Below are 23,874 nucleotides of genomic sequence, written 5' to 3'. Positions count from 1 at the left end.
TTTCAATGTTGTTTAATTTGACTGCCTAATGATGGTATCAAGAATCAACATTCTTTAAACTTTATGCTCTGCTGCTTTCAGTGTATTGGCTGTTGCCCACAGAGTTGTGAAATAGCTGCAGCAGCTCCAGACAGAGCATTTGCTATAATGCTGAAAGGTGAAAAGAGAGGAAGGATGCCTTAGAAGACTCTACATTTTCCCACAGATCTCACTGGCCAGAATTATGTTGCATTTCCATTCCTAGACTAATCACTGGCAGGAGAATAGAATTCCCATGATCGACTTAGACTAAGATTTACTGGCTGGGTGCAGTGGCTCACACCTGTAATCCCAGCACTTTGGTAGGCCGAGGTGGGCGGATCACCTGAGGTCAGGAGACCAGCCTGACCAATACGGAGAAACCTGTCTCTACTAAAAATACAAAATTAGCTGGGTGTGGTGGCACATGCCTGTAATTCCAGCTACTTGGGAGGCTGAGGCAGGAGAATCACTTGAACCAGGGAGGTGGAGGTTGTGGTGAGACGAGATCGCACCATTACACTCCAGCCTGGGCAACAAAAGGAAAATTACATCTCAAAAAAAAAAAAAAAATTTACCCAGAGTGGTCAGCAAGGAAGAAGAGGGCGTAGACAATGGTTTCTGTCACTTATGAGCTTATTTGCAATATTGCTTATCGATATTATTAAATATCAATTTGTTTTACAGGTGAGAAAATGGATTTGGAAAGCTTAAGTGCCTATATATCAGACCTGGAACTAGACCTAAGGCCTAATTGATTCCAGAACCCAAACTTTTCACTACACCAGCTGCCAAAGCTGAAAATGGACAGGCATGGCACCCCTGTTCTGTTCAGCCGGAGGGTAGAGGGGATGACCTGCCTGGTGTGATGAAATCTGCCCTGCTTTTCAGCATTTTCCCTCTGCTTGGAATTTCTTTTTTTTGGGGGGGTGGGGGGTGGGGTTTTGCCATGTTGGCCAGGCTGGTCTTGAACTCCTGAGCTCAGGTGATCCCCCTGCATCTGCCTCCCAAAGTGCTGGGATTACAGGCATTAGCCACCGTGCCCAGCCTTGCCTGGAAGTTTTGAAGCCCCTAGGATCCTGGCCTTAGACTTTCTTCACCCTTCCAGGATGCCACCACCAGTCTCCTGCCAGGACAGACTTTGAGTAAAACTTCTTGCAGCTAGCATTAGATTGAAGGTGCCTGTTTACCAAGTCTGGGCCTGTAGGCTGATAAGCAGCTATAGGACCCCCCAAGCTTGGCTGTAGGACTGCCCAGCAGCTGCAGGAAAGTCAGGGTGCTAGAGGAGTAGGCTGGCCAGCTGGTATGTACTACAAGCAGTTGGGATTGACAGCAGCAGGACGATCTGGAGCCCAAGCAGTGCCTCCCTAACAGCCCAAGGAGAAGCCAGACCTCAGGAAATGTACCCCCCAAACTACAGCCTAAATCTAGGTCAGCTCAGCACAATGACGTTCAGCTGTCTGCCCTTCCTAATACGTTTTTATGTCCCTCCCTGTGCTGAAGGCTCTCCTGTCCTCCGATGACACTCCCCTCGGGGCCCTGGCTGCACCCCCACAAACCCAGCTCATAGCTGCCACAGGTGGGCTCCAGCCCTTCCAGCTGTTGGGCCCATTCTTCATGTCGTTTCCTGGGATTAGCTGGCTGATGAGAGGGTCTGGGATGTGTGGGTGGGAGGGAATTCTGCCCTGTCTGAGATCCTTAAAGTCAGGACCCCAGAGATAGCTCCAGCAGCCATTATAGCAAGAGGTAAGAAAGGAACAATCTGGGCTGGGCACAGTGGCTCTGTAATCCTGTAATCATGGCACATTGGGAGACCGAGGAGGGTGGATCACGAGATCAGGAGTCCCAGACCAGCGTGGCCAACGTAGTGAAACCCTGTTTCTACTAAAAAAACAAAAATTAGCCGGTCATGGTGGTGCACGCCTGTAGTCCCAGCTACTCGGGAGGCTGAGGCAGGAGAATTGCTTGAACCCGGGAGGCGGAGGTTGTGGTGAGCTGAGATTGTGCCACTGCACTCCAGCCTGGGCAACAGGCTGTCTTAAAAAAAAAAAAAAAAAAAAAGGAGCAATCTAGTAGGATGACAGGGGATGGGTCAGGGTGGGGCTACAGCCATGAAGAACAGAATAGAGGAAGTGGGGACAGGAAATACAGTTACCCAGGGTCTCAGAAAGGATTGGAGCCTGAGATGCTCAAAGGCAAAAATCCAAATTTTGGAAGAACTGAGTTTTAGGACCGCCTAAGGATGTGTAAGTGTGTCACAAATAGTATCAGGACATTGGTTTGTGCACTTACCTCCCTTGGGGAGAGGGTAGGAATGTGCCCAGATGTTTTTGTGTTGTTTTGTGTGCCTGGGGTGTTTGTGTCTCTGACACTGTGTGTGCCTGTGTGAGTGTACACATTTATCTATGTGCTGCCTAGAAGGGAAGGGAGCTAACGGTAATGAAGTGTCTCCCCAGTGACAGCCACAGGGCTCAGTTTTACTTATGTTTTCTCATAATCCTCCCAACAATCCTGTGAGGTAGGTATTTTAATCTCCATTTTACTGCAGCAAAGACAGTCTCAGTGAAGCTGAGTAATTTGCCCAAGGTCACATGGCAAATAGATGTGTGTATCTAGAATCTGCCTGATTGCTGGGCCTGTGCAGTTTTTGCTTTTCTGTCCAAAGTTTTGAGTCTGACTCAGGACTTCTTTGTGGTCAAAAAGTGACGGGGAGGAAACAGGCTAGGAAGGCTTGAGAGTGGCAAAACCTTTTCAGCCCACCCAAGGGTGCTTCAGGCAAGCGCTGGGGCAGTTCTGTAGGAGAGGACCAAGGCAAGTCTGAGGTCACTGTGCACAGGCTTGTCCGGTGGGTCACTGCATCATCCTCCATCCATGGAGAAGCTCATTCCTCCATCCATGCTTCTCATCTGGGTGGCACAGGGACAGGGGGTTGGGGCTTTTTCTGGAAAGGACCGTCCTTTATATTCCAGCCTGTTTCTCCAGAACTCCCTGTAGGCTCAGCCCTATGTGGGCTTACTGCACAGGGCTGTGCCCCAACGTGTACAAACCATACTCCATCTGTGAGGGGCAGCTCTACCCTCTCAGTAACCAAGGCTGGAAATTTCCAAGCTATCTAGGACTCCTGCCTCATTCTCACTTCCCCCAGCTCATCACCAAAAACTCTGGAGTCCATCCCCTCCTCTCAGTAGCTACCTGCTGGCCGGGTTCGGTCCTCATTCCCTCTCACGTGGACTCTGCCTCTAGTGTCCTCTCCCAGCAAGTGATGAAGAAGCGGGGACTGGCTGGGAGAAGACAGAACGGGGCTGCCCTTGTGGCTGGCCTCCACAGTAGTCTTTCTTCTGCTACTTCAAGGTCAGAGATGAACAGCAGTGCCGGGGACCTGGGTGTTGGTGACTGCAGCTCCTGGGATGATCCCACTCGCTTCTTCATGGTGCTGGCGGCCTATGCCTTGGCACTGGGCCTGGGGCTGCAACCCACATGGCTGCCTGGACAGTGTTTGTCCACAGCAGCGGGCGCCTGGGCCAGGCCCTGCGTCTCTACTTGCTCAACCTGGCCCTGGCCAATGTGCTGTTCACACTCATGCTGCTGCTGTGGCTCACCTACTACCTGGGCCTGGCCCACTGGCCCTTCCCAGAGGCTGCCTGCCACACGGCCAGGACGGCCTACTACGTGTCCACCTACCTTGCGGTGGCCTTCTTCGTGGCCACCTTCTTGCTGGTGCTTGCGGCCTATGTGAGCCTGGCGCCAACACTCTAGGCGCCCTTGGGCCTGGGCCCTGCTCCTGCCAAGACCATGGTCCTGGGGCTCCCGCTGGTCTTTGTCCTCTGTCTGGCACCATACCACCTGCTGCTGACACCCTGGGTGGCTGGGCGGGGCAGCAACGGAGACTGGTGTCACACCACCTCCACCCTCGACGTCCTGCACACCCTCAGCCTGGTGCTGCTGAGCCTCAACAGCTGCCTGGACCTGTTCATCTGCTGCTGTTTTGTGCACCGCTTCTGCCAGGACTGCTGGGCACTGAGCTCCTGCCCCAGGAGGGGGGTGCCCAGGGTGCATGGGGTCTCCTTGGCCTCCACCTAGAGACTCTTCTTCAGCCTCCCTGCCTGTTTCATCCCCCTGCCACCCTTCCAGTGGCATCTAGGGTGGAGAAAGCTATTTGGAAAGACCTAGATTCTGATCCTCATGCATACTACCACATACTACCCCTGTAGCTGTGAACCTCCAGGCTCATCTGGAGGGCATAGAACATTCTTTGTAACCCGAATGTTCCCTGGAAATTGCCAGCTTTTGGATACAAAGAATACACGATTGTGTTTTTTTAAACCTCTTGAGATAAAACCCAGAGTCCTTATCATGGTCTACAAGGCCCTATCTGATTTGGCTCCCCCTTCTCTCTAGACCTTATCCCACCACCCCTGCTTCCCTGTAGGCAGTCACCTTCTTCTCAGGCCCAGGAACATGCCAGTCTCCTACCCTTCACGGCCTTTGCACCAGACTTGGCCAGGAATGATCTCTGTTCCTCTCTTTCACTAGGTTAGTTCTTCACCCTTGTTTCCTCTAAAATAACTCCTTATAGGGAAGTCTTTCTTGGCTGGCAACACACACAGACACACACACACACGCACAGGGCTGAATCAGATCAGATTGCTCTTTTGTAGCTCTTTTCATAATTATAATGAAGCAATTAATTGGGTTATGTGTTGTTTTCTTTCTCTCATGCCAGAATGTATTCACGTTGATCCATAAGAAATTATCATTTTTATAAGTCCTCAAAAGTTGAATATTGGCAATTTTATTTCCATCCAATTCAACTTAATAAATTCCGTGTTTACCTTGTTCACTGCTGTATCTCCTGTGGTTGGTACTGTGCCTTGCATATAATAAGAGCTCAGTGTATCAGATGAGTGAGTGAAACCTGAATATCATTAATTTAAATTGCTTAAGTACTCACTCAGACATTCCAGTCTCTGATAGCTTTTCCTCAAGTGTTTCTGAGATTCTCCAAGCTTGTCTTACCCGCCCCCTACTATGCATTCCTAGTCCAGTCCTGATGACTGCCTCCTGCTGTTGCTGGATGCCTGCAGTTCTGCCGTCACCTCCACCGTACCAAGACTTGGTGGTAACTAAGCTGGAGATCCAGCCTAATGGAGATCCAATCCCTGCTGCCTCCAGACTCTTTCATGAGTGCCAGGCTGCCAGGGGCTCCAGCTACCATTGCTTCCCCTTCTGTGCTTTGAGAACTCCACAGTCTGCTTCTAACGGGAAAGGGGACCACAGCAAGGTTGCCTGCGTCTCAAGGAAATCAAGCTTAATGAGTGAGAGCAAACGCCCAGTTCATTTGGCGATGTCAGCCGGTTGGGAAGGGTCCATCAGTCAGCCACCATGTCTTACCTGCCTTTAGGTCCTATGGCTGAGTTTGGCTTCTAAGGATACATTTGGTAAATTCCTTTTTTTCTTGATGAATTACCTCTTACTGGTCCCTTATTTTTTCTTTAACTTTTTTCTTTTCCATTTAAAAAGTAGTATAGGTTCATAAAAGTAAATTCAAAGCAGTAGAGAAAAATGTAAGATAGGAAGTACTAGCTTGGACAACACAGCAAAACTCTGCCTGTACAAAAAATACAAAAATTAGCGGGGCATGGTCCTAGCTACTCGGGAGACTGAAGTGGAAGGCTTGCGTGAGCCTAGGAGGTCGAGGCTGCAGTGAGCCATGATGGCGCCACTGCACTCCAGCCTTACAGACGGAGGAGACCCTGTCTCAAGAAACAAATAAATAAAAAGAAAGTAAAAGTCCCTAGTGATAGCCCCTATTCACAGCTTCTCATGTGTGTTCTTTCCAGATGTTTTCTATTCCACTGTAAGCCCGTATGTCATCAGTTTTCTTTAAAAACCTACAAATGGGATAGTATTGCAAGGTTCTTCTGCAATTTACTTTTCTAGTTTTATCTTATACATTGTTCCATATTAGCACATAGAGACCAATCTCATTTTTTCTTTTTCCTTTTTTTTTTTTGAGACAGAGTTTTGCTCTTGTTGCCCAGGCTGGAGTGCAATGGCGTGATCTTGGCTCACTGCAACCTCTGCCTCCCAGGTTCAAGCGATTCTCCTGCCTCAGCCTCCCAAGTAGCTGGGATTACAGGCATACGCCACCATGCCCGGCTAATTTTGTATTTTTAGTAGAGACGGGGTTCCTCCATGTTGGTCAGGCTGGTCTTGAACTCCTGACCTCAGGTGATCTGCCTGCCTCTACCTCCCAAAGTGCTGGGATTACAGGCGTGAGCCACCATGCCCGGCCCTATCTCATTTTTTCAGTAGATACAGAATATTTATTTTACTCAATTGGTCGCCTACCGATGAGCATTTGTTTCCATTATTTTACATTATAAACAATGCTTCAATTTATGTTCTTGTTCACAAACGTTTGCATACTTGTAAATCTGTAGAATAAATTCTTGGCAATGCAACTGCTGTCATAGAGTATGTGTGTGCAAATGTTTAACGACAGCAAATTGCCTTCAAGAATGCTGCACCAGGCCAGACACAGTGGCTCGCACCTGTAATCCCAGCACTTTGGGAGGCTGAGGCGGGTAGATCATGAAGTCAGGAGTTCGAGACCAGCCTGGCCAAGATGGTGAAATCCCTTTTCTACTATAAATACAAAAAATTAGCCAGGCACAGTGGCAGGCACCTGTAATCCCAGCTACTCAAGAGGCTGAGGTAGCTTGAACCTGCGGGGCAGAGGTTGTAGTGAGCCAAGATTGAACCACTGTTCTCTAGCCTGGGTGACAGAGTAAGAGGCCATCTCAAAAAAACAAAAACAAAAAATGCTACACCAATTATACACTGATCAAAAGCATGTCATGAGCTGGGTGCAGTGGCTCATGCCTGTAATTCCAGCACTTTGGGAGGATGAGGCGGATGGATCATGAGCTCAGGAGATCAAGACCATCCTGGTCAACATGGTGAAACCCCATCTCTACTAAAAAAAAAAAAAAAAAAAAAAAAAAGGTCCCTCACCAGCCCTGCACATTATCACCTGCCCCTTCTTGACTTCTATTGGTGCCCTAGTTCCTCTAGATGTATCTGAATATATCAGCATTCTAACTGTGAGCATGGTTAATTTGTTTCTTTTTCTTAGAAGACTTCTCAGTCTCCTCCATAGCTATTTGAAACCTGACTGGGTCAAACTAAGATCTCATACTAGCCAAATCTTCGCTGTCTTGCTTGTTGACGGGATTAAATGAAAACCCAAATGCAAACTGGTAGGTCCTTAATAATTAATTCCCTCCCCTTCCTTGGGAATTGGGCTGTCTCATGCCATGTAGTGCTGACCAGCATCTCAGCCCAAGGCTAGGAGGCAGCCTGGCCCCACATCATGAATTCATTTGCTGTGGTAGAATGAGTCGCTTAGCCCCAGGGGCCATGCAAGGTTGGGTCTTTGAGAAATAACCTGGCATCCATCCACACTAGAGCCAGCTGAATCTCCTGAGGCAGAATTTGATTCTGCCTAAATAAAAAATAATTCCCTTTGGCCACATCCATCCCTGCAGTCTTGTACTATCATGCTTTTGATGTGACTTTTCCCCTAGTAAAGTAGTCAGTTTCCTTTGGGAAATGTCTAACTTAGTCTTTTGTGTCTGACCTGGGGAAAAAGAGCCTGAGAGTTGATTGCTTCTAGGAGGTCAGAGACGATGGAAAGACGCCTCTGTCTGCAGTGATAGTGTGGGGGAATCCCCTCCTCCCTCTGCATCGACTCAGGGAAGGAGGAACATTGGGTGAGGACCCAAAGGTGAAGAACCTAAGGGATGAGAGAACAGACTGCCTTTCGCTAGCAGTCCTTTTGGACTCAGTCTTTACATTCATTTCAAACCTTCAAGAATTTGACCTACGATCCTTCCTCAGTCTAGAAAGGAGGAGAATGGAGTCCAGGTTGGTCAGTTTGCTTGGAGAAGAGAGCTTCTTTCCTCTAGGAAAAAAAGAAAGGAGCTTGATTAGATAGATGCTGGACACCCACTTACTCCAAGGATTTAGGGAAAACTCTGCAGCTATTCTCAGTAGCTACCAATTAGTCTGCGCCAGACCCCCCAACAGTCTTGCAGGGCCAGAAATACCCTATCCCTGCTCCTACCCACCCAGGCCACACCTTATGGCTGTGAAGTGCAGACATGGTCCAAGGAAGCTGCTCCTGGCACACAAAGAACAAAATTCCCTTTCTCTGCAGGACTCTACTCTTTCCCTCACTCAGGTCAATCACAGTCCAGGTCTCTGAACTCAGTCCAACCCAGTTCTTGACCTCAGCCAGGACTGGCCCAGGTCCTTGGCTGTGCACACACCCACCTGGGCCCTTCCATCAGCCATGCATCCTCTGTGACCCTGCCTGCTCCTGCTGGGGCCCTCATGTCCAGCCCCCATGCCACCTGCTCCCCAGGCCTCTGTAGGAAGGCCTGTCAGACTCAAGCTTGATCTCTGTCTTTGGGCCTCAAGGCATTCTCTGCAGCTGATTCTTTGCGTTGACATCTGTCTCCCGCTCCTCTGGCCCTAGGAGGAGGATAGTGTTTGCCCCTCTGGGTCCTGCAGATCTCCGTTGGGCTGCAGCTATCCTTTTCTGACCTTGAAACCAACTCCTTGAACTATATTCCAGCTTTAGGGACAGCAGCCTCCTTTCTTGAAGAACTATTCCTAGGCCTCTCCTGGGCCTGCCCTTTCTTGCCTTTGGTGTGGCACGTACCAATCGCCTAGCCCTAACAGGGAACTGTTGTCATTAAATCAGGCTTCCTCACCCCTCATTCTCAGTGCTCACCAGCCTAGTTCTGAAATGTACTTGTGGTTGGGATGCTGGGCTCATGTTGGCCCCTAGCATCCGTGGCAAGAGGATGAATGGTGGCCCACATACTCTATGTCTATATACTTAAAAGTTATAAATCAAGCTCAAACATTGCTGAATAAAATGTATTTCATCCTGCGTCGACAAATCTACCTTTATAATGACAAAGTAGAAAAATATGTGGGAAGCTGTGGTTTTCAGGACGAAAGTAAAAAAGTTATCAAAGATGACCGCATTCAATTTTACATATTGTGTTTCAGCATTGTGTTTGGGTCATGTATGATACATGATTATCACAGGAAATAGAAAATATTTGAATTTCATAATATAAATTACTGTCATCCATAATGTGAGTTTTTTTTCGCAATTTCTTCAAGCCATATTTATATTCATACAGTATTTCTTAACTATTTCTTTTTCAAAATCTTCAATGATGGTCTATTAATTAAAAGAACAGAAATTTGCTATTGTATAATGACAGTTTGTTGTTAAATTTGTTTAAATCTCTCTTCAATAAATTTATGCCTCAATCTGTAACAGTCAAAAACCAATCTCTATAGCAATTAGTTTTGAGATTATTTGACTGTGAACTTAGTCATTGTCATGCAAACATTTTTCTTTCATTGTTCTAATTGCCTTATGTTTAATTGAAATTGAAATTGCACTTTGGTTGTATATTTCATATGCAGTTTTTTTCCAAACTAGAAAAACCATGTTCTAATACCTACAGAAATATATATATTTTTTAATTTTAAAAGCAGAGTAGTTAAACTTACTTGTCTGTGTCGCTATAAAGGAATATCTGAGACTGAGTGATTTATAAAGAAAGAGGTTTATTTGGGTTACGATTCTGTTGCCTAGAAGTTTCAAGATAGGGCATCTGGCGAAAGCCTCAGGCTGCTTTCACTCATGGCTGCAGGTGAAGGGGAGCTGGCTGTGCAGATATCCCATGGTGAGGGGGGAAGCAAGAGAGAGAAGCAGGGAGGTGCCAGGATCTTTGTAACAAGCAGCTCTTGCAGGAGCTAACAGAGGGAGAACTCACTCAGAATTGCAAGGACAGCACCAAGCCATTCATGAGGGATTCCTCCCAGTGATCCAAACACCTTCCATTAGGCCCCACCTCCAACACTGGGGATCACATTTCAACCGGAAGCTTAGGGGGCAAACGTCCAAACTACAGCATTCATCAATTGTTTAGAAAAGTGTTTACTAACATTTTAAATAGCAAACAATAGTACAAATCAACTAACAATAATACATCTCTAAAATTAATGTTTTTCCACCAAAGACCACAATTTGTTTTTTGAGAATATTAGCTGTTTCATTTAACTTTTCCAGTACACCTCACATCTTAAATAAATTCAATTTAATTTATTCAACAGCATTTAGTTGGGATTGCCATCATGTGTCTGAGAGTAGTTTCGAGGTCAAATTTGATGTGTTTCATCCATATGTTCTGCCTTTGGATATATCCGGAAAATAATGTGTATAATCTGAATTACACCCAAAAACGTCATCAGTATCAGCACAGTTGAAACTATGTCTTCATGGCCAAACAATACTTCTAGAGTTTTGGCCGAAATTTTGCCTCGTGTACCTTTCTTTGTTAGTCATATCACCCTCATGACTGTGGGCTTGTCATAGGCAGTCCTTTAAATCACTGCTGACAATTGAAAGCTGGGTTGGTTGGTTTGTTTTCGGATCCTCATTCAAATCAAGCTTGTACTTTGAGAGTCTGATTGGTATAGGAGGCAGGGCCCTAACACTGCACTCTGCTTGCAATAACCAAATAAAGCCAAATAAATTACAAAAAGCATATATTTAAGATACTGGAGAGCTGTGGAAGCAACAATGACTAGAATTGAAATTTAGACAGGGAGTATACTTTCTGAGTTGAGCTGATGGTCATGGGATGTTTACTTCCTGGAAACATTTGCTTGTTCTGCATATGAACTGAATATTGGGCTTAATTCGTACAGAGCGCTTCTACAATTGCAAGTAGTTAAGAGGGGCTGTTGTGAAAAGTTGGGATTTCAAAAAACACAGATTGCTGGGCATGGTGGCTCACGCCTGTAATCCCAGCACTTTGGGAGGTCAAGGTGGAAGGATCACTTGAGGTCAGGAGTTCAAGACCAGCCTGGTCAACATGGTGAAACCCATCTCTGCTAAAAATACAAAAATTAGCCAGACCTGATGGCAATGCCTGTTATCCCAGCTACATGGGAGGCTGAGGCAGGAGAATCGCTTGAACCTGGGAGGCGGAGGTTGCAGTGAGCTGAGATCGTGCCATTGTACTCCAGCCTGGGAGACAAGAGCAAAACTCCATCTCAACAACAACACAGCTGGTTGTAACCGTAGGACATTTTCCAGGTCCTGAGACTGAGTGTGGAAGGCTGGGAAGCTAGGCTGAGGGCTTCTAAAAGCTAGAACGAAATCCCCCCTACCTTGAAATGGTTAGAACAGAAAGTCGAACCAGAGGAATGAAGCCTGATTCAAAAACATGACCATTATCCCCCTCAAAAAATTAGCCAGTTTAGTCTGGGCATGGTGGTTCATACCTGTAATCCCAGCACTTTGGGAGGCCAACGCAGGCAGATCACCTGAGGTCAGGAGTTTGAGACCAACCTGGCCAACATGGTGAAACTCCGTCTCTATTAAAAATACAAAACTTAGCCAGGTGTGGTGGCATGTGCCTGTAATCCCAGCTACCCAGGAGACTGAGGCAGGAGAATCGCTGGAACCCGGGGGCAGAGGCTGCAGTGAGCCAAGATCACGTCACTGCACTCCAACCTGGGTGACAGAGCAAGACTCTGTCTCAAAAATAAATAAATAATTAGCCAGTTTATAGCTGCAAGAGTAAAGAGGAGCTTGGGAAAAAGGCTAAACTGCTAAGCTCAGAACCTTCAAAGGGCAGAATGGAAACTCCTGTAGGTCTAACAGGGCTGAGGAGACAGAGAGCTACAAGACTTTCAATCAAAAGCCTAGGAAGCCCCGCATGAAAACAGGAATGCATTACAGGTGGACTGCATCATCTGTCTATCTATCATCTATTTATCTGTTATCTTTTTTTTTTTTTTAGAATCTCATTCTGTTGCAGTAGTGTGATCTCAACTCACTGCAACCTCCACCTCCCAGGTTCAAGCAATTCAAGTGATTCTCCTGCCTCAGCCTCTTGAGTTGAGACTGCAGGCATGCACTACCAAGCCTGGCTAATTTTTGTATTTTTTTATAGAGACAGGGCTTCACCATGTTGGCCAAGCTGGTCTCAAATTCCTGGCCTCAAGAGATCTGCCCACCTCAGCCTCCCAAAGAGCTGGGATTACAAGTGTGGGCCACCACACCCAGCCACGGACTGCATCATATTAAAACTGCAACCCAGCCCTGCCTCAGTTACTCCTGATTGGATTGAGGTGATCGGTCAGTTACTCAGTTCCTCATTCTGTCTGCCTTGAAGAGGAAAGGTGGAACTTGGTGGGAGATACCATGCAGAACCTCTTCAGGTGTTTCAGATACAGGCCTCTGCAGCTCTTTTTAAATAAAAAGTCACTAGATATCCAAAGAGGCAGGAAAATATGACTGACAATCAAGAGAATAGAGAAACAACAGAAACAGACCCATAAATGATCCAGATGTTGAAGTAATCAGACAAGGACCGTAATTAAAGTAACTGTAATTAAATAATTGTAGGCTGGGTGTGGTGGCTCATGCCTGTAATTCCAGCACTTTGGAAAGCCAAGGTGAGAGGATCACTTGAGCCCAGGAGTTCAAGACCAGCTTGGGCAATATGGTGAGATCCCTGTCTCTATGAAAAACATTAAAAAAATTAGTTGGGTGTGGTGGTAGTACACACCTACCGCCCCAGCCACTCAGGAGGCCGAGGTGGGAGGATCACTTGAGCTGTGGTTGCACCACTGCACTCCAGCCTGGGCAACAGAGAGAAGCTATCTCAAAAAAAAAAAAACAAAAACCCAAACTATAATTAAATAATTATAATGTAATGATATAATTAAAGTGATTTTAAAATAGAAAATATTAACAAATGAGTGAAAAAATGAATATATTTTTACAATTGGAATTCATAAAAAGGAATAAAATTATTGATTTGAGAACTATAGATAAGGTAACATTGGCAAGATGTGGGATTCTTTTATAATAGAATAACAGCTAATAAGCAGAATTTGATATTGTATAGTTTCTCTCAGTCCAAACCCTATTAAGTACAACAAGTTAATTAACCTCTTGCTGGAAGCAAATCTATCAATAAACATTAGTAATTCATGTTACATGGTAAAATTTCACCAGAGATATCTGGGAAGAAGGAATCACTGGCATTTCAACACTGATGGAAACAAGGTAAGAAAAGTCTGCTATCAAATGTTTTATTGGCCTCAGCCATTCAGGAGGATGAGTGGTGCAGGACCTCCTGACATCCTGTAAGCTGCCAGAGCTTTTATCCAGGGGCATTAGAGGAAATTAGAGGTGGGATAGATTACCCTTGAACACTCTAAGAGCAGCAGCAGTTTTCAGGGACAAGGGGGAACCATAGGAGAAAACTATCTTTATAAAAATGCCAGCTGAGAAAAAATTATATATCATTTTGATTTGAAAGAAAATGCAAAGTCTAATACTCTAATTAAAATAAGTTTGCTTGGATTGTCAAATTCTGCTTGGAAATGAAGGCATGACGGAAGTCTGGAATACAGATGGGAAAAAGCATGGAATCTGGAGTTAGAGAGACCTAGGATAAAATCTCAGCTCCAGCATGCTCCAGCTAGAGACTCTTAGCAAAATGTTGCCCTTCCACATGCCCGGTTTTTCCCAGGTGTAAAAAAGGAGGCAGCATCCATAAGGCATTTCATACAGTGCTTGGGTATATCAGGTCAATTGGTAGTGGTGATAATTCTTACAAATGGGATGCAACTGATATTTGGAGATGAAATGCTCATTATTTTGAAGATATTTTTTAACCTCCAGTTTCATGCTGGAATTTGTGTGTGTGTGTGTCTTGCTCTGTTGCTCAGGCTGGAATGCAGTGGTGTGATCACGGCTTACTGCAGTCTTGACCTCCTGGACTCAAGCAAACCTCCCACTCAGCCTCCCAAGTAAGATTTTGTTTCTAACCAGGAAGAAGTCAAATCCCTGAATAGACCAATAACAAGTTTTGAAATTGAGGCAGTAATTAATAGCCTACCAACCAAAAAAAGCCCAGGGCCAGATGGATTCACAGCTGAATTCTACCAGAGGTACAAAGAGAAGCCAGTACCATTCCTTCTGAAACTATTCCAAACAATAGAGAAAGAGGGACTCCTCTCTTAACTCATTTTATGAGGCGAGCATCATCCTGATACCAAAACCTGGCAGAGAGACAACAATAAAAAATATTCCTGATGAACATTGATGTGAAAATCCTCAATAAAATACTGGCAAACCAAATCCAGCAGCACATCAAAAAGCTTATTCACCACGATCAAGTCGACTTCATCCGTGGGATGCAAAGCTGGTTCAACATATGCAAATCAACAAATGTAATCCATCACATAAACAGAACCAATGACAAAACAACACACGATTATCTCAATAGATGCAGACAAGGCCTTTAATAAAATTCAATACCCCTCATGATAAAAACTGTCAATAAACTAGGTATCGATGGAACATAGCTCAAAATAATAAGAGTTATTTATGACAAACCCACAGCCAGCATCATACTGAATGGGTAAAAGCTGGAAGCATTCCCTTTGAAAACCCGCACAAGATAAGGATGCTGTCTCTCACCACTCCTATTTAACATAATATTGGAAGTTCTGGCCAAGGCAATCAGGTAAGGGAAAGAGATAAAGCATATTCAAATAGGAAGAGAGGAAGTCAAATTGTCTGTTTGCAGACAACATGATTGTATATTTAGAAAACCCCATCGTCTCAGCCCCAAATCTCCTTAAGCTGATAAGCAACTTCAGCAAAGTCTTGATACAAAATCAATGTGCAAAAATCGTAAGTATTCCTATACACCAATAATAGAGAGCCAAATCATGAGTGAACTTCCATTCACAATTGCCACGAAAAGAATAAAATGCCTGGGAGTACAACTTACAGGGGCTGTGAAGGACCTCTTCAAGGAGAACTACAAAACACTGCTCAAGGAAATAAGAGAGGACATAAACAAATGGAAAAATATTCCATGCTCATGGGTAGGAAGAATCAATATCGTGAAAATGGCCATATTGCCCAAAGTAATGTATAGATTCAATGCTGTCCCTATCAAGCTCCCATTGACTTTCTTCACAGAATTAGAAAAAACTACTTTAAATTTCATATGGAACAAAAAAGAGCCCATGTAGCCAAGACAATGCTAAGCAAAAAGAACAAAGCTGGAGGCATCACACTATCTGACTCCAAACTATACTACAAGACTACAGTACCCAAAACAGCATGATATTGGTACCAAAATAGATATATAGACCAATGGAGCAGAACAGAGACCTCAGAATTAATGCCACACATCTACAACCATCTGATCTTTGACAAACCTGACAAAACAAGCAATGGGGAAAGGATTTCCTGTTTAATAAATGGTGTTGGGGAAACTGGCTAGTCATATGTGGAAAACTAAAACTGGACTCCCTCCTTACACCTTATACAAATATTAACTCAAGATGAATTAAAGATGTAAGACCTAAAACCATAAAAATCCTAGAAGAAAACCTGGGCAATACCATTTAGGACATAGGCATAGGCAAAGACCTCATGACTAAAACACCAAAAGCAATGGCAACAAAAGCCAAAATTGACAAATGGGATCTAATTAAACTAAAGAGCTTCTGCACAGCGAAAGAAACTATCATTAGAGTGAACAGGCAACCTACAGAATGGAGAAAATTTTTGCAATCTATCCATCTGACAAAGGGCTAATATCCAGAATCGACAAGGAACTTAAACAAATTTACAAGAAAAAAACAAACAGCCCCATCAAAAAGTGGGCAAAGAATATGAACAGACACTTTTCAAAAGAAGACATTTATGTGGCCAACAAACATATGAAGAAAAGCTCATCAACACTGGTCATTAGAGAAATGCAAATCAAAACTACAATGAGATACCATCTCACACCAGTTAGAATGGCGATCATTAAAAAGTCAGGAAACAACAGATGCTGAAGAGGATGTGGAGAAATAGGAACACTTTTGTACTGTTGGTGGGAGTGCAAATTAGTTCAATCATTTTGGAAGACAGTGCGGTGATTCCTCAAGGATCTAGAACTAGAAATACCATTTGACCCAGCAATCCCATTACTGGGTATATGCCCAAAGGATTGTAAATCATTCTACTATAAAGACACATGCATATGCATGTTTATTGTAGCACTATTCACAATAGCAAAGACTTGGAACCAATCCAAATGTCCATCGATAATAGACTGGTTAAAGAAAATGTGGCACATACACACCATGGAATACTATGCAGCCATAAAAAAGATGAGTTCATGACCTTTGCAGGGACAAGGATGAAGCTGGAAACCATCATTCTCAGCAAACTAACACAGGAACAGAAAACGAAACACCACATGTTCTCACTCATAAATGGGAATTGAACAACAAGATCACATGGACACAGGTAGGGAAACATCACACATCAGGGCCTGTTTGTGTGTGGGGGTCTAGGGGAGAGATAGCATTAGGAGAAATACCTAATGTAGATGACTGGTTGATGGGTGCAGCAAACCACCATGGCATGTGTATACCTATGTAACAAACCTGCATGTTCTGTACATGTGTCCCAGAACTTAAAGTATAATAAAAATAAATAAATAAAGTGAAGAAACTTCAGGAGGTGATGGGTACATCCATTATCTTGATTGTGGTGATTGGTTCATATGCATGTATGTATATCAAAACTAAACTATACAATTTCAACATCTGTAGTTTTTATATTATAATACATATATAAAACAGCTCAATAAAGTTGTTTAAAAAACGAAAAAGATTTTGTTTTTTATTGGGCTGGTTTGAACAGATTTGCTTCTATGGTTCTGTAGAAATAAAATACAATATGATTGAATATGAAATGTGGCATCGAAACACTGGTCACATGCTCAGGACACACACTGAAACTATACATCTACTTCTGAATATTGAAGTGGAAATCTGAATATGTGAAAATGTATTTATATTTATGTATTTTTTTCCAAAGCAAAACAGAGAAGATGGAATGTAACAATGAGCAGAAACTAATTAGCAGCACAAATGTCAGAAGTGGAGAAGTTTGAGATTCTGTGCTATAATTTATCTTCTGTGTTGTGAATTTTAACTAAAACAAGAGTCTGTGCTAAAAAAATAGATTCCTCTGGCTAATTCAGGGGAATGGCCATTCTGAAAAGCCTGCTGTTATCACAAGGTGGGACAAACTTACGCAAATGGGAACAGCAGCTTATATTCCCTGCTGAAAGAAATGCTTACGGATTTCCATTGCAAATGGAACAGAGAATGTTTTTTGCCAGAAGGGTCCTCTTCTAATACTATTTCTTGGCAAGGACTGTGGCAATGACTGGTCAGAGTTGGGCTTCCAAACTGAGCCTACAGCCCATCTTTGTCTAAACTCCCCAGGTATCACCATTTGCCAAGAAAACAAAAAATAAGACTGAGTTTCTCCTTTTTCCTTAAAAAAAAAAAAAAAAGGGACCAAATGGACGTCTAGAACTGAAAAATACAATATCTGAAATTGGGAATTCCTTGAATGGATTTCAGAGAGAACTTGATGGAGATAATAAAATTAGCCAACTTGGAGACAGGTCATTGGAAAATGTCCAAACAGAATGTAAAGAGAATTAAGAATACATTTATTAGTTTGTTTGTTTATTTATATTATATTTATTTATTTATTGAGATGGTCTCACACTGGTCCCCAAGCTGGAGTGCAGTGGTGCAATCACAGCTCACTGCAGCTTTGATCTCCTGGCTCAGGTGATCCTCCCACTTCAGCCTCTTTTTGCAGCTGAGACTATAGGTGTGAGCTACCATGCCCAGCTAATGTTTTTAAACGTTTACTTTAGGTTTGGGGGTATATGTGAAGGTTTGTTATATAGGTAAACTCATGTCACGGGGGTTTGTTGTACAGATTATTTCATCATCCAGGTATTAAGCCTAGTATTCAATATTGGCTAATTTTTTGGATAGACTATTTTGGTCATGCTGTTCAGGCTGGTCTCCAACTCCTGGCCTCAAGTGATCTGCATGCTTCGGCCTCTCAAAGTGCTGGGATTACAGGTGTGAGACACCATGCCAAGCCAAGCATAATTAAAAAAAAAACAGGTCATAAAAGACATGTGGGGTCAATCAAAATGCCAATATGCTTGTAAATGTAGTGTCAGAGGAGAGGAGAGAATCTTTTCTAGGTTGCCGTTTTTTTCCCCCCTCAACACTTTAAAGATGTCATTGTATTGTCTTTCAGCTTGCCTATTTTCTTTGGAAAAATATTTGTCAATCTCATTGTTCCTTTGACTGAAATTGTCCCTTTTCTTCTGTGTAATTTTAAGATTTCCTACTGTCTTTGGATTTCGGCTGTGTGACTATTATGTGCCTATGAGGGTTTAGTTTGGTTGCTTGCTGCAACAAAGAAAGAGAAAGAAGTAAATATTAAAGAGATTGGAAAGGAAGAAATAAAACTATCAATACTTGTAGATAATCGTATACAAATCCAAAGAATCGACTATTAGAATTTAAAAATGAATTTACCATGGTCACTGGATACAAGATCAATGTTCAAAAACAATGGTATATCTATATTGAAGCAAACAATTAGGAAATAATATCAGTCACTGTAGTGTAGGTACTCATACACGCAAACACACACACAAACCCTATGAACAAAGCCAATGAAAGTTGTTCTTGACTTACAAACTGCAAACTACAAAATAGTTAGATATTCTTAAAGAATATTTATGTAAATGAAAGGATATACCATGCTCATTAATTGCAAGTCTCAATGTTTTTGAAATGTCAGTGTTCCTCAAATTGATCCATAGATTTAATACAATCTCAGTAACAATCCAAACATGGTTATTTTTTGTGAAAATCGACATGCCGATTCTAAAATTTATGTAGAAATATAAAGGACCCAGAATAGCCAAGGCAGTCTTGACAGAAAAACTAATTTGGAATACTTACACTTCCAGATGTAAAGACATATATATATTTAATTTATTTCTTATTTGGACCTCAAGAAAGAGACATGTTTTTAAATTTAATGCTTGATCCAATTTGCTAATATTTGTTGTAGACTGTGTTTATATTCATCAGGTATGTTGACCAATAGCTTTCTGAGATGTCTTTGTATGACCTTGGTAACACAGTAATGCTGATCTTATAAACAAGTTGGGAAGTGTTCTTATTCATTTTCTGAAAACATGTACTGTAGAAGATGTTTGATGTTTCTAGGGTGCCCCAGTTCTCCCCATTTTTTCTCTTGTTCAGACCGAGAAAAACAGAGTGACTTGACTGCTCTGTGCCCTTGCCAGCTGCATGTTTTATCATGCAGGCTTCAACCCAAACCTGGACCTTGAATATTCCCAGACACTGATAAACTTGGTTAGCTGTTGCCTGAAATACACATTGCTAAACATGTAGAAAAAAGTAGCTCTCATTCTGAGCCAAATTCCTTAAACCCTCATGTCAACTCCATAACCTGATCCCCTCCTTGCAGATATTGTTTGGCAGAACCTCTCTCTCACCGTTGAATGCAATGATTGCTGCATCAGGTTATAAGTCGCCCTAATACATGTTTTGGACTGATCACTCTGGTGTTTAGTGCTTCTTTCTTTGGAATGCAAATCAGCCCCATGTCCAAAAGGTCTGGAGCAGGCCCTTGCAGGAATTCCCCTGCCATCGCTTTTGGGGAAACTCTAGCCATGGGTTCAGCTAGATGGAACAATGATAGAATTCACCAGAATTCATCTGGGTTGAGAGTTTTCTTTGTGGGAAGGTTTTTAATTAGAAAATCTTTTTTTTTTTTTTTTTTGAAACGGGATCTCACTTTGTTGCTCAAGCTGGAGTGCAATGTTACAGTCATGGCTCACTGTTACAATCATGGCTCAACCTCCCAGGCTAAAGCGATGCTCCCACCTCACCCTCCTGAGTAGCTGGGACCACAGGCGTGCACCACCTGGCTAATTTTTTAATTGTTTTATAGCAATGAGGTCTCCCTGTGTTGCCTGGGCTGGTCTTAAGTGCTCCTCCCACCTCAGCCTCCCAAAGTGCTGGATTACAGGTGTGAGCCACTGTGTCTGGCCCAATGTCTTCAAGAATATAGAGCTATGGAAGTTTTCTATTTTTTCTCCAGTCAGTATTAACTATTTGTTTCTTCCATGGAATTTGTCAGTTATGTCCAAATTGTTGAATTTATTAAAGTTGCCATAAGATTATCTTAGCATTTTAATCCCTGTAGGATCATGATGTTTACCCTTTCATATTTGACATCAATAAATTGTCTTCTTTTTGCTTGATTAATTAAAGGTTTATAAATATTATTGACCTTTTAAAGAACAGCTTTGACCAGGCGCAGTGGCTCACGCCTGTAATCCTGGCACTTTGGGAGGCTGAGGTGGGCAGATCAACTGAGGTCAGGAGTTCAAGACCAGCCTGGCCAAAATGGCAAAATCCTGTCTCTACTAAAAATACAAAAATTAGCCTCTCATGGTGGCAGGCACCTATAATCCCAGCTACTCAGGAGGCTGAGGTAGGAAAATCACTTGAACTGTGGGGGAGGAGGTTGCCGTGAGCCGAAATCAAAAAGAGCAAAACTTTGTTTCAAAAAAAAAAAAGAAAGAAAAGAACAACTTTAAGTTTCATTAAGCCACTGCATTCCAGCCTGGGCAACAGAGCAAGACTCCGACTTGGGGAAAAAAAAAAAAGGATACATTCTTTGCTAAGCACTACTTTAGTCACACCCTTATACATTTTGATACGTTGTGCTTTCATTTTTATTTAGTTTTAAATATTTCTTTTTTTTTTCCTTTTTGTGGAGAATGGAGTCTCGCTATATTGCCCAGGCAAGTCTCGAACTCCTGTGCTCAAGCTATCCTCCCGCCTCTGCCTCCCTACGAGGTGTGAGTGCTAATTTCTCTTGTGATATTTTCTTTGACCACATACAGCTGTTTTTTTACTTTTAATTTAATTTAATTTTTTATTTTTTTGTTTTTGCATATGTTTATTTTTTAATTTCTTTAATTGCAAAATTTAATTTTATTATGGCCAGAGAACACATTCTGTATGATTGAAATCCTTTTGACTTTATTGAGACTTATTTTGTGGCTCAGTGTATGGTCTATTTTGGTGTACATTCTCTGTGCGCTTGAAAAAAATGTTTATTCTTCTTGTCGGTAGAGTGTTCTATTAATGTCAATTAGGTCAAGTTGGTTGATAATTTTCAAGTCTTCTACATAGTTATTGATTTTTGTCTCCTTGTTCTATCAATTACTGGGAGAGGAGTATGGAAATTTCTAACTATGATTGCAGATGTGTCTGTTGTTTTTCTCTTCTCTCAGTTTTTGCTTTATGCTGCTTAAATCTCTTTCATAGATGAATGTACATTTAGAGTTATTATGCCCTCTTGTTTAACTGACTCCTTACTCTTATGAAATGTAGCTCTTTATCTCCGGTAATAGTCCTTGTTTTGAAGTCTATTTTGGCAGATACTAATATAGCCACTTCACTTTATTTTGGTGTATGCTGTATCTTTTCAATCCTTTTACTTTTAGCCTATGCTTTTTTTTTTTTTTTTTTTTTTGAGACAGGGTCTTGCTTTCTGCAATGCAGTGGTGTGATCTCAGTTCACTGCAACATTCACCTCCAGGGTTCAAGTGATTCTTGTTCCTCAGCCTCCCAAGTAGCTGAGACTACAGGTGCCACACCATGTATGACTAACTTTTGTATTTTTAGTAGAGATGGGATTTTGCCTTGTTGACCAGGCTGGTCTCAAACTCCTAGCTTTAAGTGATCTGCTCACCTTGGCCTCCCAAAGTGTTGGAATTACAGGCATGAGACACTGCGCTGGGCATGGGCAATTGGCTGGGCTTGGTGGCTCATGCCTGTAATCCCAGTAGGCTGAAGTGGGAGGATCACTTGAGGCCAGGGGTTTGAGGCCAGGGCTTCAAGGCCAGCCTGAGGAACATGACAAAACTCATCTTTACAAAAAATACAAAAATTAGCTAGGTGTTAGAGCATGTGCCCATAGTCCCAGCTACTCGGGAGGCTGGGAGGCTGGGAGGCTGAAGTGGGTTGAGGCTGCAGTGAGCCATGATTATGCCATGCACTCCATCTTGGATGACAAAACTCTAATAAATAAATAAATAAATATGGCTCTCGCCTGTAATCCTAGCACTTTGGGAGGCCGAGATGGATAGATTACCTGAGTTCAGGAGGTTGAGACCACCCTGGGCAGTATGGCAAAACCGCATCTCCACTAAAAATGCAATAAATAAATATAGCAGGGTGTGGTGGTCCCTGCCTGTAGTTGCAGCTACTCAGGAGGCTGAGGCATGAGAATCGCTTGAACCCAGGAGACGGAGGTTGCAGTGAACCAAAATTACACCACTGCATTCCAGCCTGGGTGACGGCAAAATTCTGTCTCCAAAAATAAATAAATAATAAAATAAAAATAAAATGGGCGATCTCTGCTGCTTTATTGGAGTGTTTTGACTATTTACAATTAACGTAATTATTGACGTGGTTGGTTTTAAATTTACTGTCTTGCTTTTTTAATTTCTATTTCTCCCATCTCTTCTTTGTTTCCTTTATCCCCTTTTCCCATTTTCTTTTGAAGTGAGTATTTTAAAATTCTTAATCTCCACTACTGACTTATTAGCTATATTCTTTGTTTTGTTTATTTAGTGGTTGTTCTAGGATTTACAATATAAATATTTGAACTTATTTCTACTAACTTCCAAACAATATTATGTTATTTCACATTTTACATATTATGTGAGAACCTCACAAGAGTATACCTCTGTGCCCACCCTCCCATCCTTTGTGCTAGTGTTGCCATGCAATTTATTTCTACATATATTATAAACTCCAATGACAAATTATCATTTTTCTTTAAATATAAATGTTTTTATTGTGGCAGAAAAAACCACGTAGCATACAATTTACCTTCCCAACAATTTTCAAGTGTAAACTACAATATTGTCAACTACGTGCACTTTGTTGTGCAGCAAATCCCCAGAACCTCCCTATTCTGCGTGACTGAAACTCTCCATCCGCTGAATAATAACTCCCAATGTCCCCTCTGTCAATTATGGTTTACAGACCTTAAAAAATAATAAAAATGTTTTCATAGTCACTGTTTCCAGCACTTTTCATTCTTTTGTGTGGATCCATGTTTTCATCTGGGATCATTTTTCTTCTACCTTAAGAATTTCCTTTAATATCTCTGCAAGTGCAAGCCTGGTGACTATGAATTATCTCAGTTTATTTTGGTCTGAAAAAACTTTAGCTTCTCTTGATTTTCAAAACAGCATTATTGAAGTGTAATTTACATACCATAAGATTCGCTCATTTGTCTTCATTTTAGAAGAGTATCTTCTCTGCATACAGAATTCTAGGTTGATGGAGTTTTTTTGTTTTTCTTTTCCTTTCAGTACTTTCAAGATGTTACTCCTTGTCTTCTGGAACTTGCTTTGTTTCTGATAAGAAATTTGCTTCCATTCTTATTTGCGTTTTTCTTATTTGTATTTGGTGTTTTTCCCTGATTGCTGTTAATATTTTCCCTTGATCACCACTTTTTAGGAGTTTAAGTATAATGTGCTCTTTTTTTTTGAGACGGAGTTTTGCTCTTGTTACCCAGGCTGGAGTGCAATGGCGCGATCTCGGCTCACCGCAACCTCCGCCTCCTGGGTTCAGGCAATTCTCCTGCCTCAGCCTCCTGAGTAGCTGGGATTACAGGCACGCGCCACCATGCCCAGCTAATTTTTTGTATTTTTAGTAGAGACGAGGTTTCACCATGTTGACCAGGTTGGTCTCGATCTCTTGACCTCGTGATCC

Source organism: Callithrix jacchus, chromosome 7 (genome assembly GCF_049354715.1).
Source record: "Callithrix jacchus isolate 240 chromosome 7, calJac240_pri, whole genome shotgun sequence".
In the NCBI taxonomy this organism is placed as follows: domain Eukaryota; kingdom Metazoa; phylum Chordata; class Mammalia; order Primates; family Cebidae; genus Callithrix; species Callithrix jacchus.
Note: the sequence above shows the minus strand (reverse complement) of the source record.